Genomic DNA, 19,008 nt, shown 5'->3' on the forward strand with positions numbered 1-19,008 from the left:
TGTATGGGGTGCATATATAAATGCACTGGCCAATAGGATTATGACTGCTAGCAAAATTTCTGACTCCTGGCATGGTGTTGCGATTATTCCACTGTTTAAAGAAGAAGGTTGAGCAGTTCCAGGCAAATATCGGTCCATCAGTACAATCGATAACTTGCACAGGGTGTTCTGTCGTTAAGTTCTGGAAAAAAAAAACCTGATAGGATTGATGAAGCCAACATTCTTTTTCCATTTCAGGCAGGCTTTTGTCCCAGGGTGAGCACAATCGACCAGATCTTTAGATTTAATCTAATTGTTTGGAAATTTCTTAGACTCTTTATGGATCACCTAAACATGGCTTCTGTGGACCTTAGTGTGAACTTGTAACTTGTAACTAGTCAGGATTGTGGTCCACCCTTGCTAACATGGGATTGAACTCTACATTGCCAGATGAACTTATTAGATTACATGAGAGTAACTACACACAATTAAAATGCGAATGAGTGGCGAGTTGACTGATCACAAATCAGTTAAAGGAGGAGTGCAACAGGGCTGCGTCCTTGCACAACCTTGTTCGCATTGTACGTAAACAATAGAGTTGCATATCTGAGTGCTAGCATTCATGACTCCCGAAGGCTGGGCAGTTGTTATGTCCCAGTATTGTTATTCGTAGACGACACGCTTCTATTACCCCACACTCCACCTGGACTTTGGAACTTGCTTAATGCATTTCTAAATAACTGTGACCACTTAGGCCTTGAGATGAACACCCTAAAAACAAAGATCATGTTGTTCAAACCTCATAGATCACATAGAGGTGGGTTTCCGATGATGGGTTTGAACCTGCAAATTATAGACAATTTGAATACCTAGAAGTCAGAGTAGACAAAACCAGTACCCGGAAATCTCACGTCCATAAATGTAAATTACCCTTGCTTCACAGCGCATTGGCACTAGTAAAGGGATTTAAAGCCACTACCACCTTATCCCTTTCCATGGCAATTGAAGTGTACAGGGCAAAGGTACAGACAGCCACTGTGTATGGGGCAGAAATCTAGGGGGGGAGGGGCAGTTAAGTATTTTTGTTGTGCGGCCATTAATGAAAATAACCTTTTAAGGTCTCTTCTTATTTTGCCCCAGAGCACTCCTATGACCCCGCTATTTTTTTATACTGGGCTCAAGAGGATTAGTGAAGTAGCCTCTCTGAAACCTCTTTTGTACTAGGCTAGGCTATGGTCTACTCCTGAGCTACAGCATTACAGATTAGCCCCAAAGACGTTTTGAGCACAGGCAAAGCACATCATATTCCATGATTCTCTTACATTAAATCATATCTTAATGACTTAAGTCTAAGGGGCATATTTATACTCTGTCTGCGCCGATTGTGCGTCAAAAATTTTGACGCACAATCAGCGCAAACGTTGCCCCGTATTTAAACTTTGACGCCCGAGCCCGCGGACGACAAATTTCCGCCGTGTGCATCATTTTTTGGATGCGGCAACCCGCCTTGCGTTAATTATATGCAAGGTAGGCGTTCCCATCCCCAAAATGGCTTAAACGGCCATGCGTCGTATTTATGCTTTCGGGCAAAAATGACGCACGGCCGGGAGGCGGAGCCAGAAAATTACGCACAGCCCGATTTGCGTAAAAAAATAACGCCTGGGTCAGGGCAGGCCTTAAAATGGGGCAAACACACCTGTATTTAATCAGAACACACAGAACAAACAGCAGAGCAGCAGAGCAGCAACAGGGAGCCATGGAGGTCATTCTAATCCAGCATGCACGCAGACGCAGAGCCCAGCAACAACTACAGCAGCTACAACAACACCAGTAGGGACCCCAAAGGCAGCGCAGAAGGCAGGAGAGGATATTCCGCCCAAGAACAACCCTTCATGGCCTCAGGGAACACAACATCATACAGAGGTACTGGTTGAACTGGCAGGCCTTTCAGCAGCTGCTGCGAAACATTGAACTGCAGTTGGCCCCCACTTTGGTGACACCCCACACCATCCCAACAGAAACAAAGCTGCTTGCCGACCTTCATATGCTGGCAAGTGGCTCTTTTCAAACAACTGGTGCCCTGGTAGGCAGAATATCACAACCATCATTCTCCGCCTTTTTGCCCAAAGTACTGGATGCCATCATTCGACTGACACCCCGCCAGATCTGCTTCCCTAACACACTGCAGAAGCAGCAGGAAACTAAACAGGGGTTCTACGCAATCAGTGGCTTCCCACACGTCCTTGGTGCAATCGACTGCACACATGTACGCCTTGTGCCACCTGCTGCAACTGAACACCTCTACCGCAACAGAAAGCACACACATTCCATCAACGTGCATGCCATTTGTCGATCACCAAGGAATGTTCATCAACATCGTGGCTAAATATCCTGGGAGTGTACATGACTCTTTCATCTTCCGTCACAGCACCATCAATCAACACTTCCAGGATGGACAATATGGCAATGGATTACTTGTCGGTAAGTACAGAAAACCTACTGACATACACACTGCACAGAAACACTCTAGGACACACAACACATACACCACAACTGCAACATGTCGACAAAAACACACTAAGGTCGTGACATAGCTAGCCAGGTTTAATTGGTCACCATTGAACCTGTCACACATCTGACAATACTGTACAGCCTAATGTCAATACATCTGTGGCACAACGTTTGGAGTGGGTCAGCTAAATGTCACCTGCAAATAGTAAGCCTCACAATCATGTTTTCTACAATCCATTGCAGAAGTCTAAAGGTATGGGATGTACATGGTACATTGATATCAACGTGTTAACAACACTGTCAAAATTAACCTGTGTATGGAACTATCATCTCACCCCCAATCAAGACACAGGGACACCTGGATCACAAGTCACAGTGCAAGGGAGGGTACACTGGACTGCAAAGTCCTAAACATACTGCTGACAACCACTCACCAGCCAAACACTCGGTCAGCCAACAAAACAACACAATGCAGATGGTACATCCTATAACCCCAGGATGCTACAGAATAACACAAAAGAGACACAGACAACACAAGACAACTACTGACATGCAAGCTGATATTAATGGGCCAAGCTACATCTAAATTATCCCATTCTCTTTCTCCTACAGCTGATCAGGGGTATGAGATCCAGCCATGCATCATGACACCGTTTGCCAACCCAAGTACTGCAGCAGAGCGTGCTTACAATGATGCACATAGGAGGACACGCAGCATAGTCGAGAGGACCTTCGGCATCCTCAAGTCCAGATTCAGGTGCCTCAACATCACTGGTGGTAGCCTCCTATATTCCCCTGAAATGGTCTGTAAGATCATACTAACATGTTCCATCCTGCACAACATTTGCATAAGAAGGAACATTCCCCTCCTGGAACCAGACCCACACATTCCTGAAGACGAGGAAGAGGAGGATGCTGCCCTGCAACATGAGGGGGAACAACCAAACACGGATGCTGGAGTGCGTAGGCACCAACACATTGTGAACAATTTCTTTTAAACATAATCACCATCACCACTTTATGAACTATTGTAAATAAACACTGATATGTAACACCACATCATGGTCTGGCTAATCATTTCTGCACACCTTTAGCTCTAACTATCAGAAGAAGAGTGTCGCCTCATGGAGCATTGATGATATAACAATCAGGACACAGAAAATCCCACTACAAATGTGATGCCTATCATACAACTGTCACATACACACACAATGTAAATGACTGACATCCTGTACAGTTCACCTTTGAAGGGCAATAGCTGAGGACCACACCTATTCCACACATACATGTTGGAAACATGGTTCATCGCAGCATATGGCACACAACTAAAACACCACCACTCAAGTAGGGGAAAACAGGCCTCATACATCAGGCAGTTGACATGCTTTTGCTTCAGGAACAGGAATGTATGACCAGACCCTTGACAGCAGTAAGTCCAACTACATACAATCTTTGCAAAGAATATCTGTCACTAGAGTTACACATAAGCAGAACATACACAGCACAAGTGCCACACATATGACACGCATCCAGCACATTACATCCCATCTACATGTCAGCCCTTTTCTAAAATCCTGACACACCCATGCTCCTGGTCTCACCCCACCTGTCTGAAGAGGTCCCTGGAATACAAATATGTGTACCCTGATATTCCCTCATCTACACACACACACTAACAAGAGTCATCCAGTGTGCCACACCCTTTCCTATGGTATACCATTGTCATAGTACTATCTGACTGCATGGACGTCAGCTCAAATAATACACTGGCTTGGAGTTTATAAGGCCTGGTATCACCTGTAGATTGCTTCCCGTGTGAAAGGTACTGTAGGCCATTTGAAAGCAAATCTCATCCGACAGGACTTGTGAGACACTGATGGAGGCCACACCAGTGATCACCTCCATGCACACCACCCAAATGTACATGCACTGTCCCTGCTGATGCCTCCAACAGCATAGATGTTGACATTTTGGCAAATACACCGTTAAGCATTGCTACTAAAGTAGCCGTGTAACACTGTATATGGGTTCATGTGTCACCTTCAAAACAACACAGGACATACACATTTTGACATGTCAACTGTCTACTGCTCCCTCCGACCAGTCTTAGTCAGACCACTGATCATGTCACTTGTGAAAGAGCTGGATCCTGATTGACCCTGCATCCTGTCAGCCTGACTGGCACCTGTCCATGGGTCACCCTAAAGATTCCCGGTGGCCACATATGGACCACACTTGCTGTTCAAAACCTCTCATTCCTCAGAGGCTAATTTGTCATTTGCCTCATCAATGTAAACTCAAAAACATTGTATTGCATCATCTGACTTTTATTTGTACCATATTTGTTACAGTGCCCTTGAATAGCTAAATCATGCCCCATCCCTTGTCTGGGCCCCATTAATGCTTAAACTACAAAGTGTGACAGTGTACCTGGGCCATAGCCTGGAATGGTGTATGTGGCCTCCAGCAGAACCAGCAACCTCAGATAATGTGCATGAAAAGTCTACACATTTTAGGACCCTGACAGTTCACACGCTGAGTAACATTGTCCAAATATTAGAGATTGCCCGTGTGTGGTGAATAGCAGCCATATTATTCTGCACAGAGGCTATGATGTTCCCAGATGCAGTTGCATCCACAGAGGCCAACCTGAGTACAAATGTTGCAATGACACATGCCGGATCCTGACACCTGAGACATTCTCTCACTCAGCACACCAAGGTTGCCCAGTTGAAAGTCTCATTACACGTCTTCAGTGACAGGGTGGGACCATCCACGTGTAGGTTACCATGTCCTCAATGACTTTACTCACATTTATCTCCAAAGGATACTCATTAGATACACAATTAGCTGCCACTAACTCATGATGAGACCTGGACGTAACAGTGACAACATACACCTTAACAGTTGATACAGGATCAACATTGGACCACACACATGAACATGACACCTCTGTGCAATTGATCACAGGAAATATGTGGACACGGGCTGCCTCGGATGCTGGTACACCACAGCCACTGGAGAGGTGTGGCTCAGTTATATGTCATCAACTGTGGCCTCATAATACATATCTGCTCCACCTTTGGCTCTCTGGCAAATGTCAGCCATCCATCTGGTGCGTGTTTTTCTATTTGTGGTGTCTACCTTACCCAAAACCTTGGTAGGCCACACAATGGATGTTGCCACATGTATGACTAACACATGGCCTAACGCATTTCCACATTGACTTGCATCTATGGTATGGACACATTGACTACACATACTACAAGCAAATTTGCTATAATGCATCTTGTGATGCACACACATTGGGCCTACAACTACATTAGTGGCCACTGCACACACAGTGAGCCATAGGCATTGAGGTATCGTACCCATGTATGTCACACTGCTATCTTCTCCTGATGGCAAACATGGCCAAATTCTGCAAGACATATATGTAGCCCAGACATTTGGTCAACTAGTGCGTCAGCCAACCGTCAAACTCCAGCTAAGGAAGTAGTGGTGCATTGTCAGCTGCAGTATGATGTCTCACATATGAACATACACCACCAATCACCAAAGTGGTTGCAAGCAGCCTATCACAGTAGTGTCCCAATTGTAACCTAGCATAAAGATTGAAACATGCCACTAAACCAGGTAATGCATTAAGGGCCACATGCATCAAAAACCTATTTGCTATTATAACATATGGAACTTTAAGAATTTGCTATTAAATCAATGCTAAATGGGATGTCTGATTTTTCAAAAGCAGTAATAGGGAAAACTTCAAATGGGCAAATGCTATTACTGATTTGCAAAAAGAGAATCATACTCAATTTGCATCTATGGGCCTGCTGCCAATGGTTTAGCAGTACAGAAATTGGGAAAACCGTTGAGTAATTAGCAAGTCAGGAATAGCAAATCCCAGGGTGCTGGGGGCCTAAGTCCCCCTCTGCTGCAGCCCAATTAAAAACTTTTTACTGACACGTGAAGCACACACATGCTTAAGGGGCATGTGTGCGCTACATGTCTATAGTAAAACATTTTTCTTCTAAATTGTCTGGTAATTAGCACATGGTTTCCACCAAAAATTGTTTAGGCGTCAATTGCATTACCTAAATGGCCATTTTGCAATTAGGAAAAGCTTGATACATGTGCTCTCAAATTAGCTAATAAGGACACCCTGTTAGCTCTTTCATATTTGGAGAGTCCCAATTTGCAATTATCTACATGTGTGCGCAATTATAAGTAATCTCCATTATGGCCAATCCTTACTATTGCACTGTGAATGCCTTCCATACATCCTGAAAGGCAAATTTGCTTTCGCTAAGCCCAGTATTTTGCATTTAGCACCGTTAGGTAAAGCAAATTTGCATGAATCATCTGGACATAAAAAACACATATTTTGCATTATGCGTCATATTTACACGCATACAGCTTGTGCGTCATATTTTTTGACACACAGGAGTGAAAATAATGCTGCATCCAAATATTATTAATAATTGGTAAATAATATTTGGATGCAGCATATTTTTCACCTCTGGAAGTGAAAATTATGCCACATCCAAAATACATTGACCATTTATTATTAATATTTGGAGGCGGTAATTAGTTTCACTCCTGTGCGTCAAAAAATATGACGCACAAGCTGTATGCATGAAAATATGACGCATAATGGAAAAAAACGGCGGCCATGTTATGCTGGATGTGATGTAATAGGATATCCTGTTTACAGAATCTGTACAGTGGGTGTACTTTCACTTTCACTTTGCAGTCTGTGATTCTTCTAGACTGTGTGGCTGTGTGCAGAGTGTTGTTCAGTGATTTTTTGCTTTTGTGTCCTGAGTGCTATCTTACTTGTTGTTTTGTCATTTAAATATTGTTGTATAATACTGTCTGAGTGTGTGTTGTTTACATTTGTCCAGTCCAGTGGTGTATTTATTGTCTGTGGGAGTCTGTTGTGGGTACTGTTATATAGGGGATAGTTGGGCTCTTCTAATTGTTTACTTTGTATTTCCTTACTCCTACTTTCACCATTTTTGCCTTTCTTCTTTTTTTCCACGACATTTTCCCCTTTTCTGTGCTGAGATGTCGGGTAGGCCACGTCTTGCCAGAATGGGTGAGGAGGAATTGGGGGGGTTCATATGGCTGGTGTGCCATTTCCTCCCACTGATGCTCGAGGCTGGGGGTAGGGTAATACAGGGGTATCACACTGAGGCCCGAAAAGTCCGGTGGGGGAAGGTGCGGCATCACTTGGTGCATGTGTATGGGAGCCAACGCAATGACCACCAGCTGAAGCACCGCTGGGCTGACCTGATCTCCAGGGAGCAAGATCTGCTGGACCACCTGGGAATCATGATTGGTGGCCCTGTTGGTGAGTACAGATCATGTAAATGTGCACAATTAAAAGCTGGGTAGTGACATGAGATGATTGGTACACAATCTGCCAGATAAGTTGCTGACTGTGTGTAATGCTGTTGAAACATACAGGGTAATTGATGCACTATGTGAAGGATGACAAATGCTAGCAGTCAGGCAGCTCAGGCTCTGCAAACTTACAGGATGCTTGTTGCTTAATGTAATTTAGTGCCGCCTTTGTGTCAGACAAGCTAAACATTAATGAGGCAATCATGACTCTACAGGTCACAATTGCCAGTAAAGTATGGATATACTAACATCATACCTACGTATGTTGACGCTATAGCTAGACTGACATTGGAAACCCTACATGATGCTGAAAATGAGTGCTGCCTTCACGTCAATTGATGATAGCAATGTGGCCCAGACATATGTCTCATGTGTGTCTGGTGAGTGTGTAAGGAAAGTGTTCACGGAAGTGCTATGACTGTTAGGGATTAATGTGCTCCTTCATATTTTATTGATACATGCCAGATCTGGACATGAACCATTTTTGGAAAGGAGTCAGGTGCCCTCACTAACATCTTAGACAGGTATTTGGTGTTTCTTGTGCCAAAATCCGATTAGGGATGGCAGTCCAAAGGTATGGACTAGGGTACAAATATCTATGTTTGGTGCCAATCACCATTGTTGGGACACATCAATTTATGAAACTGTAACAACATGAGGTATTGCCAAAGTCTCTGCCCCTCTGTACAATGTACCTATCTGTCACAAATGTGTCATGACCACATAGGCTGTTTGACAGGTCATACAGTCCTCAAGTAACCAGCCTTTGGATGTCTCTCTTGGATGCACATGATGAGACGAATAGACATCAATATTGTTGCTGCTCACTAATGGAGGTGCATGTTTGCCACCACATGACATTCAGGGCCACTGCATGTGTGTAGAAGTGTGGGTAACTGTAGCAGGAGACCCATCCCATGTAAATGCTGGCCGTGAGATATTCCATGCAGTATGAGCATGTCTGAAAGGGTGTCATTACTTATGTCAACTTACACATTGTTTTTGTTATTGAAATTGTTGTCAGTGCACTGATTCTGCGCACATTCTTCCTTCCATGCTTTACAGGTGGACCTGCACCGTACACAGTGGGAGAGGTGGCTCGTTTTGAGGACCCCGACACCTACAGTGAGTGTTGACATGTGTGTTATGTTTTGTGTTTGCTGGTGATGTGTGATGGACTCCTGTGTGTTGAACACATTGCAAGGTGTGATGCGCTGCCCAATCATTAGTCTTGTTCCATTAGTGGGATTTCAGTTCTTATAAAATTTTGAGTTGACCAATGCTTATCCAATTGTCTGATCTAGGGTTTGTAGAACATTCCTGTAGGCCCCGCTATGAGACCTGGGGTGAGTCATGTGGAATGCACTAGTTACAATAAGAGTTGCACTGGGACTCGTCTCAGACTGAGTCTGCCTGTCAGACTCACATTCTCCCAGATAGCTTCTGCAAATTGCTTTTCTGAAGACTGCTGCTTCCCTATTCACCGATGTACTGAGTACACTGTAGGTTGAACCTTCTGGGAGCATGTACTTCCACATGTTGTAAAACAAGTGTGTGGAACTAGAGTGCAAAGGCCTAGGTGTGCATGCTCATCATGATTATGGGTGTTCTTGCTACTCTGTGTCTGTTGAAAATAATGCCTCACTGGAAGTATGTGATGTTGACCTAGGTCAGTATATTCTGACATGTGTGGGCCTTGGATAGGTCAAGGTTTAGCTGACTCCGATTTGTTGATAGCCCTTACTGGTGGTGTGTGTGTAGAGCCAAACACATGTTGAGCTTTCTATACACTCCTGGGTGTGCATGTAGTTTGGAATTGTTTGTTGTTCTTCCCCCCCCCCCTCAAACACAGGCATGGGTTTGTGAATAGGGTACCTAGGACTGAAGCTACCAGTATGTTACACATACTTGTGACTATTTGGAAGTTTGTTTTGAACCTAGTGTACACACTCAGGTATGGCACATGAGTACTGTACTAGCAAACCCTATTACAAATAGCAGACCTTGTGTTTTGTGTTTATCTTCACATACACTGACATATGTAGTCCAGGCAATAGGCGGAGGATGTGCAGCATGATTGTTAGCTGACACCTGTCAGTACTCTGATGGCAAGTTATTGCCAGTTGTTACCCATCACATAGGTTTTGGATGTGCTATGTGTGAGATTACCTTTGTAGGCAGGCTTGCCATGTACTTCCTCAGAGACTTTCAATGATCTGTATGGTGATATGAGCTGTTACAAGTACAGTAGATGTATTGTCAGATTGACCACTTGTGCTATTTCACACAATGCAGTTCCTATGGTAAATAGTTGCCCTTTGTCTTCACAGCTGCAAACATGACACCCGCCTAGAAGCATGAATTTGAGAGGCGGGCCATGAGGTACAGACACATCCTGCAGGTGCAGTCAGGGTTCCGAAGGATGGCCCGTACATACCAGTCAGATCGGGCCTCCGGAGCATGGTGGGCTTCACCACAGGGTGGCCCAACGTTACTCACCACAGCCACCACCACCACAACCACCGGTTCTCCCCAGGTGGCCCCACCCACAGCGGGGACAGTTGTCCCTACATCTGCAGCACACCCAGGCCCCAGCAGTGTGACAGCTGCAGGACAGTCCAGTGGGCTAAGCTCCACACGGCCACAGAGCACCTCGGCCGGGACACAAACGGCAACAGCACTAACAGTAGACCCAGCGGCATTCCTGGCTTTGGAACATAAGATGGACCGAGTTTTGAGGAGGGTGAACAATCTAACCCAGGATGTCAGCTACATAAAGAGGCGGGTCAAATCGATCAGGCGGACCCTCCAGAGGGCCAACCTCTAGAAATATCTTTTTGAAATGGACATGATACCCTCCCCTCCCTCCTCTTTCCTTGTTCTCATGATTAGTGGGCTTGGGGGATTAGTGTTAGGTTAGTATAGGCTGTTAGTTTAGTTAGTGTTAGGGAGGGGGGTAGGTGGTCCTGATTATTTCTACTTTTACTTATTAAGTGTGTGGTTGGTTGGTTGGGGGACAATGTTGGGGTTCCTGTGTGTTTCATTAAAAAAATATATATATATATATATATATATATATATATATATATATATATATATATATGTGTATATATATATATATATGCATATATATATATATATATATATATATATATGATTGTTTAGGATAGTATAGTATGTGTGTAGGTTAGTATGTGTTGTCCTCCATGTGTCCTGTCTCATAATGGGGGGTTGATGTTTAGAATGATTCGTTACATGTGATGAGTAAGTTTAGCTTAGGTTAGTTAGGGACAGTTGTGGGTAATGAGTAGTCAGATTAGATTAGGGTAGGTATGACTTTTCCCTTAATTTCCTCTTGTGTGATTAGTTTTGAATAAATATATAGATAACCCTTTACATTATGTGTTAACTGCTACTTGATCAAGGCCTTGGCATCAGTGTAGATGATTGTTGTTCTATGACATTTGTGTCCTATGCTACAAACAAATACAAACTGAGGTGTAAAATGGCAGCTACCCCAGAGCTACCTTGGTAAGAATCCATCATTTGTTTGAACCACCAATCACAGTTGACATGGATCGCAAAGTATTTTTGTTGATGAGTATGTTTTCTACGTCACAAAGTGTGCTTCCAGACTTGGTATTGGGGGGACAGTTTTAGGTCTGACTGCAGTGTGATGTTCAGGGACCCCTTCTAAGATGAGTTCTTGTAAACACTCTTGTCTTCTTGTCTTCATGACTCACATAGATCATTTGTGTTACTATTCAGCATGTTCACCTATTTTGATGTTAACTCAGAAAGATTAATTCATGCAGTGTTTTGTAGTGTTTGCTTAGATTAGACTGCACAGTTCTATGTGTTAGTATTGCATGGTGACAACATTTATCAGCCACTATTAGTTGACTTTGATATCCCTTGAGGAAGCATTATTCTGTCCAACACAGCATGATGGTGTGTGGTTTCTCAATTCATCAGTTATTCTCCTCAGGATGGGCAGGCTATGATGCAATCCTGGCCAGTGTGCAGATGTATCTGACTACATGATGTCAGGACAGTTGTATTGACAAGCTACATGATTTGAACACCGGCACATTTGTGTTATCTACTGCACAGTTGATGTGTCAAATTACACAGAGACATATTTGTTGTGCAAGTGCTATTTATTGAAAAGAGCTGTAGTGCAATATGTACATTGTCCATGTTTGATGAGTCCGTTCTAGTGAAATCTTACATTGTGATCCTACAGAAGGGGTGTAGGTAATGCTACTGACATGCTGGGGTGATGTTACAGACAGTGCAGAGGGTCAGGATTTGCCAATTAGTAGGAGAGAGACATTCATTGGGCATGCTGACAAGATATACAGTGGTTAGCAGAACAGTCATTGAGTAGAGTTGTTGTAAGACTGGCATTTGACAAAACGTAGGACCTTGGTAAAAGTTGGCCATGGTGCAGGAACTAGTGCTTCCGGGTACTCTTCCGTGTGAATGTGATCTGTTCCATGTCTTCTTCTTCTGATGTGTGTGTTCTCTGCTTTCTCCTTGTTGTTGGTTGTGAAGGGGCAACACACACCTCAGTGTTAGAAGACGTGGAGTCAGACATCCCTGTCGCTGCTCCCTGTGAAGGTCTTAAGGGCAGTACTGCAGCAAGGAGGATCTGATGGTTCTTGAGAATAGCAGCCACATCACGATGGTAGGCAGCCAGGTCGGCCCTGAGGGAGTCATGATTGCATTCGTGCATGCAGTGGAATGTTTGGGGTGCGAGGTGTTGTGGCAACTCCCTTTGCAGTGGTGAATTCCTTGACAGTTTCTTGTAGTCCTTGCAGTATGGCCGTTAGGGCTTGCATAGCTGCTGCCTGATCTGCAGATGACATCATGCACGAACGCACCCCCTCAAGGCTGGCTGCCATAGTTTGCATCCCCACCCGCACCTCCTTGGCCAGCTCCCGCTGTACTCCAACTACAGTTCTCTCAAAGCTGGTGCCAGTGTCGTCTGAGTCCTCAGCTGTATGGGAGCTGGCAGGTCTTACAATTGGGGTGGTGGGTGGATCCTCTGCGATGGCTGCTTGTTCTGTGCTCCTCCTTGTGATGAAGGTGGGGTCTGGAGGGTTTCAAGGACCTTTTGGACGGTCTCCTGGGGAATGCTTATCGGCTCGTCATCCATGTCATCAGGGAAATCTGGGACAGGCATATCGGCAGGAGATCCATCTTCCTCTGCAATGAAACAGGGTACAATTAGTGTGTCTGTGTTGTGACAATTTTGACGTTACGTGCCTGCCTTTTGTTGAATTCACTTTGGGATCTTGTTTTGTATTAATATCTGCAGTCCTTCAGATGGGCATTGTTTCAGGCCTATGGCCCACCTGTGTGTTACATGTATGTTATTGAGTTATCAGACTTGTCAGCCTCATTGCCTCTAGGTGTTGCTTTATGACAAATAGAGAATTGCCACCTTTTTGTCCTACTCGACCCTCTGTGTATATCCATTCTCATGGTGAGACCTTTCACTGGCTGTGGGTGTTCTGATGGCCCTGGCAGCACACTTAACTATCAGGACCTGCCCCAATCCCTGATCTTTCACATCAACTTAATTGTAATTGACATGTAGCATATCCTATGCATGGCAATGTTATGATGTGATATGGATGTTGACATTGTTAATGTGTCCTGCTGATGTTGGGTAATGTGTGTTACATTGGATTGCCCTGATAATCGTATCAGTGTCCTATTTCCCCCTCTGACTGTGCAGGTGTATTTCAGTGACCAGTTACATGTGTCCCCTCCTCAATGCTGTTGTCTGAGCAGTATGACATTTGTGATGTTGCCTTGTTAGCCAGGCACAGGATTGGCCCTGACATGTGCAGCATGGGTGTGTCCTTAGTGCTGTGTCACTCCTATTGTTGTTTACATTGGCTGATGTTTGCGGCAACTATGGGCATTGACATTTGAGTGTACTGGGGCCTTTGTCTGGTTTCTGGAGATTGTTGCAGTTGTCATCCTCACCCCCTAATTTAGGTATGTATGTTCCATGGGGAGGTTACTGCCATTGGCTACTTGAGCTGCACACAGATCAGAGGTGGAAGTGGCAACTGTTGTTGCAGTTACATTGCAGTTGTCGGTTTGGCTAGAGGATTGCTAATAGGGCCCTACTTAATGTAGGAGGTAAGTTGGCTGATGAGTGCCAGGATGTCAGTTTGACGTAGTGGCCTTCCCTCCTGTCGTGGCTTTCTCTTTGCTCCATCATTGGCATGACAGCATGCCCCCATGGGACTGTTGTTGGTGTAGTGTAATGGTGTTCCCCAGCTTATGTTTGTGCAGGCCATGCCCCCCTGCCGTGCCCCTTTACCCATGCCACTCCATGTATATGATGACTTACATGCAATGTGTAGTAGGTATTCCCCCCCCTGCTCACAGTTGACATTATTGCATTATAATTCCCCATGCGACTTACCCTGCATGTGCGTTGTCTCGTGGTAGTCTGCGCTGTCCTGTCCTTGAATCCCTGTGACGATCTCCTCAGGGATGATGGCTGCAACAATCTCCTCCATGTGGCCCAGGGCCTCCTGGTGTACTGGACTCCCACCTCCAGTCTGCAGTGCTGCCTTCCTGTTCCTAGCCATCTTATCCTTGGTCCTGCGTTTGCAGTCATGCCAGCGTTTCTTGCACTCGATGACTGTTCTGCGTACTTCTGCCACACTGTTAATCTTGTCAACAATTTGTTGCCATATAGCCTCTCTCCTACTGATTGGCAACTTTGAGGTGACAAACAGTTGGTGCTGGTGTTCCGTCACCTCTTTAACCCGGATTTCCTGCTCCCCTGCACTGAAGCGACACTTTCTTTTCTTTCTATAAGTGTCCTGGTTCTTGTGTGGATCCTCCTGGCTGGTTCCTGGTCTGCTGTCATCTTCCTGGGGTCTGTAGTGGCATCTGGGATCCATTTTGGCTCTCCTCTGGTGAACTGGCAGTGTTTGTGTTTTTTTTTTTACGCTATTGCGTCAAAAAATGGTGCATATCCGGTTTGTGGTGTCGTTAATCGACCCACAGGCATTTCTGCCGCGTTAACGTCGTTTTCCTTTACGACTTGACGCCGCGGTGTGCGTCAAAAATAATGACTCCCACCTGTTGTTTGCGCCGCCGTGCGTCAAACTATAAATATGACGCCCGCATGGCGCAACAAAATGGCATTAGCCGGCAGTAATTTTTTTTACGCAAAACTGCGCTTGCCACAGTTTTGCGTCAAAAAGTATAAATATGGCCCTAAGTATCTGCTGGATTGCTAAAAGTACTAAGGCTGTAGTAAAAGCTGCCTTCTGGAATAACAAGATCATCACCCACCACCAAAATGCCAGTTCAAGGGGGCTAACAAGGGGATTTTTATCTATCAAATGCACCTTCCTGGAATTATATTTGGATTCACCCTAACCTCCGCAAGCCTGCACCTTGTTTGTAAAACATAGGTTGGGCACATTACTGGTTAACAAGTTAATAGGCAACTGGAAATCTAACCATAACAACCATAACAAACTGTCCTTATGTGTATGAATGAACCGTAATCAAGGAAATTATCAGATATGTGTCCACAGGATGTGCAGGCTGTATGGCAAGATACACTATTTGGTGCACATTTGAAGAGGCACAAGATGCAATGGAAGACTGGCTGGTCACATGTCAAGACCTGTCTGAATGTCAAAGACCTTTCAAGCTCCAGCTCCCCAAGCAAGGAAGCTCCAAAGTACTGTGCCATGCGTTCACGACATAGCCGGGCTGGTGGCTGCTCCATCACTCTGCTTTGCTGAGAGGGACCAGCCACTGCATATCAGAAATAGAAGCAGCAGAATTCAGGCAATTAATGCCAAAGTTATCGGGAATCCACCAAAAACACTTGAAAAGAGTGAGCGTACACTGCAGGTATTACTCCAAACACGGTCTGTAAGGTGCTGACAAATACCGAACTGACAGCCTTAAAAAAGTGTGCAATCCCCACAGTATTCGATGCATTGAATATTCTGCTCACCAATTCTTCAAAATGTTTTGGGAATTTGGTATGTAATAGGGATTTTATCTTGCCAATGATCTTGCTATCTGGAGATCGTACACCTCTCTGGCTGATGTCAGGACCACATGTTTTTGAAACAATAGTGCCTTCAGTCTGCTGAGCTTAGCAAAGTTTACATTAAAAGTAGAAATATGGGGCCACAAGTCTGCCACTTTTGTCTCTTGTGTGGAGGGGAAATAAAACATGTCTGCAACAAGTTATCATTTGAGAACTGAAATCACATAAGCGAATCTTGGCTTCATTCAACAGTAGCTTTTATCATTCAGAACTCATAATTACCATTAGAAAGTATCTGAAATACTGGCTAGATCAAAGAGACTTGAGTACCCTTTAGATAGCATGCCAAATTTGCCACCTTCGCAGTGCAAAGCCTGTGCAAGGACACCTGCTTACAAATCATGTAATGACTAACAATCATCTCACATTCCCTTCTGTAAGAAAGACCTCCATTTTGCCATTTATACATTTGTAATCCAAAGGCAACTCCCATACCTCGTGTATGTCACTGTCTCCTGGATGCTCAAACCTGCCTACTGCAAAATACTTCAAGCAGTTCGTGCAATGAAAAGTGGAAATGGGCAGATTTATTACCACATGGATTATCCATACTAGCACGGGGATTTCTGCTACAGTTAAAGGCATTTTTTATAGGTTCTCAATGTTAAGCATGATGTAACTTGCTTCTTTTTAGCCATTATCTGTTTTTATCTGGACAAATTAAAAGTGGCAAACAGATGAGTAACATTAACAGGCTTCCAGGGCATGCAGCCACTTTTGAGAACCTGCAGTGTCCAACTTAACTGCATGATAGAGCACAGTTGGCTTTGTCCATGTTGTAAAAAGGGCATGTCATTCTGAATGATTGTGGATGACACAATATTATTTAAGGTGTAAATTCTGTTTGACAAAGTGTCAATGCTATTATCGACAACTGCTAAAGCCTTTCCCCTGTTTTCCTTATCTATGTGCCTTAAATGTACAGCAGCTTCCTTCTGGGATAGTTTCCAGATCTTGTTATATATGGCATGCAGGAAACGCTTTGCGGGTGGCTTCCTGGGTCCTAACAGGATTTCTTCTGACAGGATACTACGGTGTCCTGTTACAGATTTTCAAGTAGAGAAATGCAGCAATTGTTGGCACAGTTTACCCTCACTGTATATGGAGATGGTACCTGAATATTGAGCCAAAATGAGGATCTGGCCAGCTTGTATTTAACCCCCCCAGAGGAATTAACAACTCATGCCTGGCACTCATTTGTGTCCATTGGCCACAATTACCATCTGCTGGGACTCAAAAGAGAGGAATTAAAGGTACCAATCTGAACCCACGCAGTTAATTGTTCTTCAGTTAGATTTAAAAAATGTTTGCCAAGGGGGCGTGGCTTCAGGCGTCAAGATGGCGGTCGCACTCTGAATGTGCTCCAGACCCTCCGTCATCCGCCCGTAGTTAGAGTGGCCTGACAGAGCCGAGGACATCGTTTTAACAGTCCTTGTGACCCCTGGACCCCTGGGAATCTCCGGCGGGGAGCACCTGGCGAAAGCGGCCCCCGTTGTCGAGCCGCACCCGTCCCATCCCCGAAAACGAAATGGCGGCCGGGGCTGACTTCCGCGGCTGAGCTGGGGCCGGACCGGCGATCCCCCCGGGCGCGGCCGCGCTGGAACAGAGGTGTGACGGGGTAAGAAGAGAACCCTGGAAGGGGTTGAGGCTGCGACCCTAGCGCGGTTCCCGCGGCATGTGGGGGCGGCGCTGCTGCGTCCGGAGGAAGAGAGCGCCGTGTGGATGAGGCTGCGGCCGTGCGCCGGCTTGGGGGCATCGGCGGAAGGAGCTGAGCGGCTGCGCTGTACCCGAGACCCCGCTGGCCGGAGCTGGAGCGGCGGAGGGGCGGTTGCAGAGAGGGACTCCCTGGTGCCCTGAGTGTCGACAGAGGCATGCCAGGGGTCCACGGAGTGCAGCGGAGACACCGAGGCAGGATGAGGCTGTTCTGAAGATACCGACACGGCCGAAAAATCAGCACCTGAATGGAGAGACTTGGGGCCACCCTTTCTGAGTCCCTGATCTGAGTGGGCCTGCCGCGGACACACCAGGAAACAACTGCGATCCGAACTAACGGAAGGGCAATGGCCCTGAGTGACCTCGTGGCGTCACTGGAGCAGCGTAATTAACACCGGGGCCGGTCGAGGCTCTACTGAAGGTGCCGGCTTGAGGTGAAAACAGGGTGGGGGAGGGGAAAGGAGTCAGGGAAGGAAGATGCCCTACCCCACCCTTAGCACTTAATACCTAATGGCAATTGGTAGCTGGGCCAGGACGAAACTGGACTCATCGTGGAGTCATCAGATCCCAAAGGTGGAGAAGATCACAGTTTGGGCCTGAATGCCTCTCCCCACGCACTCGTAATCGCAGTAACAGCAAACGTGCAAGGGATCTAGACTTGATTTGGAAAACTACCCGACTCCTGTCTCCGATATCGTGATGGGGAGAGACAAGGCGAACAAACAACCCCCACCTTCCCAGCAAAAGATTGACCAGAGGGAGACACAGCTAGCGGAGGCCCCGCACCAGACGGAGTGAATGCCATCCTTCAAGCCATTCAATCATCACAGTCTGCTGTGGAGACTAAGATCGGGGAAGTACGAGAAGACGTGGGTCTGGTTCGACAGGACCTCAGAAACGCTGTGAGCCGGATCACCGAGGTTGAAACTAGAGTCTCCAAGACTGAAAACGACCTAGATGACCTTAGATGACCTTAGAAGTAAAGTGGCCCAGCTGCAGACTCGAACCGGCGAGCTGCACCGTCGTGCGGAAGATGCAGAAAACCGGTCAAGACGCAATAACCTGCGTTTCATCGGATTTCCGGAGGGCATAGAGGATGGTGGGGCATCTGAGTTCCTAGAAAAGTGGATTAAAACATGGATGCCGGACCAGTCCCTTTCGCCCTGGTTTGCGATTGAAAGAGCCCACAGGGCACTGGCCCCGCGCCCCCCACCGGGCGGCCCAAAATGCCCAATGATTGCGCGCTTCTTTAACTTTAAAGATAGAGACAATATCCTTAAAGAGGCTAG

This window comes from Pleurodeles waltl, chromosome 6, assembly GCF_031143425.1.
Source record: "Pleurodeles waltl isolate 20211129_DDA chromosome 6, aPleWal1.hap1.20221129, whole genome shotgun sequence".
Classification (NCBI taxonomy): Eukaryota; Metazoa; Chordata; class Amphibia; order Caudata; family Salamandridae; genus Pleurodeles; species Pleurodeles waltl.